Source organism: Sciurus vulgaris (genome assembly GCF_902686455.1).
Source record: "Sciurus vulgaris genome assembly, chromosome: 1".
NCBI lineage: Eukaryota > Metazoa > Chordata > Mammalia > Rodentia > Sciuridae > Sciurus > Sciurus vulgaris.
Window position 1 is genome coordinate 146,407,882 of NC_136461.1, and position 2,995 is coordinate 146,410,876.

Below are 2,995 nucleotides of genomic sequence, written 5' to 3' on the forward strand. Positions count from 1 at the left end.
TATGAAAAATGTTTAATGTCTCTAGCAATTAGAGAAATGCAAATTAAAACTAAACTGAGATTTCATCTCACTACAGGCAGAATGACAATCATCTCGAATACAAGTAACGGTGTGAGGTGGCGAGCGCGCGCGCGCCCTGCACGGCTGCGGAGCCGCTATGGGCCGGCTGGGTCCCTGGTGCTGGCCCCTGGTGCTGGCCCCTGGTGCGGCGCCCCGCGAGCACCAGCTTACAGCCAGGATTGAAACAACAAGATGGCTGACCAGGACCTTGGGGACATTAGCCCTCCCCAACAAATGATGGCCTCGGGGGCTGGGGCTGTGGTCACCTCCTCTTCACGACACCCCTGGACGCAGTGAAGGTCCTCTTGCAGTCTCAGCGCCCCTAAGTAGCCAGTGAACTATGACTCCCTCCCTCTGGAGCCTCTCCTACACCAAATCACCCTCCTGTCTCCAATCCACAGGGAAGTGCCTCCTGTACTGCAATGGAGTCCTGGAGCCCCTGTACCTATGCCCAAATGGTACCCGCTGTACAACCTGGTTCGGTGATCCTACCCGCTTCACTGGCACTCTGGATGCTTTTGTGAAGATTGTGAGGCATGAGGGCACCAGGACTCTGTGGAGCGGCCTCCCAGCCACCCTGGTGATGACTGTGCCAGCTACCTCCATCTACTTTACTGCCTATGACCAACTCAAGACCTTCCTCTGCGGGCAAGCCCTGACTTCTGACCTCTATGCACCCATGGTTGCTGGTGCACTGGCTCGCTTGGGCACTGTGACAGTGATCAGTCCCCTGGAACTTGTGCGGACAAAGCTGCAGGCTCAGCATGTATCATACCGTGAGCTAGGCACCTGTGTCCGGGCTGCAGTGGCTCAGGGTGGCTGGCGCTCACTGTGGCTGGGCTGGGGCCCCACAGCTCTTTGAGATGTACCCTTCTCAGCTCTGTACTGGTTCAACTATGAGCTGATGAAGAAATGGCTGAATGTGCCCAGACCAAAGGACCAGACATCTGTGGGCATTAGCTTCGCAGCTGGCGGCACCTCAGGGATGGTGGCTGACATCTTGACTCTACCCTTCCATGTGGTGAAGACGCAGTGCCAGCTTGTGCCGGGAGCTGTAGAGGCTGTGAGAGTGAAGCCCCCGCGGTACTGACCCTGGCTGCTGCTTCAGAGAATACGGGCTCAATCAGGCACCAAGGGACTCTTTGCAGGCTTTCTCCCGAGGATCATCAAGGCTGCCCCCTCCTCTGCTATCATGATCAGCACTTAGGAGTTTGGCAAAAGCTTCTTCCAGAGGCTCAACCAGGAAAAGACTCTGGGCCATTAAATGGGGCCAGGAAATGGACTCTAGCTCTTCCGTGGATGGGGGCAGGAGGAGACTGAATCAAGTGCCTTTTCCTCAGCACTCAGGGGAGGGGCCTCGTTTCCCTTTTCTCCCAACCAAGAGCCCCAGGTAGAGCTGTTCCCCAACCCTGGGGCACCCAGGCCTTCTTAGACTCAGCTTGCTTCCTGTTGCTCTCCCTTTCTAAGATCATCCTTTTCCCACCCCCAAGTTCAAGACCAAATCTGATAATTTCCTGCCTCTTGTGTTCCCTTTATGTTTGCTGTAGCTGGGCCCCCAGGCGCCAAGAACCCCTGGGCTCAGCTTAGTCTCCCCACCCTGTTCGTGCTCTGTCTAAAACTTATGAACTTCAAAAAAAACAAGAAAAAAAAAAAAAAAGAAAGAATACAAGTAATACATGTTGGTGAGGATGTGATGTGGAGGGAAAGGTACACTCATACATTGCTGGTGGGACTGCAAATTGGTGCAACCATTCTGGAAAGCATTATGGAGATTCCTCAGAAAACTTGGAGTGGAACCACCATTTATATGCTGAGGAGTTGTCCCACTCCTCAGCATATGTACCCAAAGGTATCAGCCTAATGTAGTGACAGAGCCATATCAATGTTCATAGCAGCTGAATTCAAAATTGCTAAACTATGAAACCAATCTAGGTGCCCTTCAATAGATGAATGCATAACAAATATGTGGTACATACAATGGTATATTACTCAGCTATGAAGAATAATGAAATTATGGCATTTGAAGATAAATGGATGGAACTGGAGGCTATGATGCTAAGTGAAAGAAGCCAATTCCAAAAAAACCAAAGGTTAAATGCTCTCTCTGATATACGGAGGATGCTGATTCACAATAGGCAGAGGGGAGGGAGGAGTGGAGATTCACCAGGTTGGACAGTGGGGAATGGGGAGAAGCAAGGGGAGATGGGTATGGGAAGGACAGTAAAGTAAATCAAACATAGCTTTCCTATGATCATATATGAACACATGACCAATGTAACTCCATATCATGTACACCCACAAGAATGGGAACTTATACTCCATGTATGTATTATATGTCAAAATACACTCTACTGTCATGCATAACTGAAAAAAGAAACAAAAGAATTCAAAAAGAGTGCATAAAAGAAGAAAGAAGAAAGAAAGAAAGAGAGAGAGAGAGAGAAAGAAAGAAAGAGAAAGAAAGAGAGAGAGAGAGAAAGAAAGGAAGGGAGGGAGGGGGAGGGAAGGTTGGAGTAAAATTGCTAGGTTAGGGGCAAACCTGGTTAATCTTCTGCATGGTACTAAAACCAAAGATCAATAGGCTATCCTCTCTATCAGGAAAAAAAAAATTCCCATTTCTACAGGATGAAAATCTGCATGGTCACTGATGACATTCAGTGTCTGGGCTTTATTCAACAGTAAATAGTGAAGTCAATTATAGGTAAATTCTCCTAGGGAATTAAATTATTCTTGGTAAGCCTGAATTCTTTGGTATGACATTGAAAGGGCATGCAGTAAACATAGATCGAAACTATTAAAAATGCTGCAAATACATTTGGTTATCATTGTCAATGAAAAATAAAAAATGCATGCAGTCATTTTCTTGCTTTAAAAACAAACGAAAGAAATCATGCAGGGACTTTTGGGGGGCTGCGACTGGATTCAGAGATCATTC

At 48.0% G+C, this 2,995-nt stretch overlaps 1 pseudogene across 1 annotated transcript; it reads left to right on the forward strand.

The window, feature by feature from the left end:
* The first annotated feature begins 252 nt into the window (after nucleotides 1–252).
* Nucleotides 253–1,664, forward strand: LOC306653596 (mitochondrial glutathione transporter SLC25A39-like; annotated as a pseudogene). Its single transcript has 2 exons — nucleotides 253–393; nucleotides 462–1,664. The product of its transcript is annotated as a mitochondrial glutathione transporter SLC25A39-like (transcript).
* Nucleotides 1,665–2,995: the final 1,331 nt, after the last annotated feature.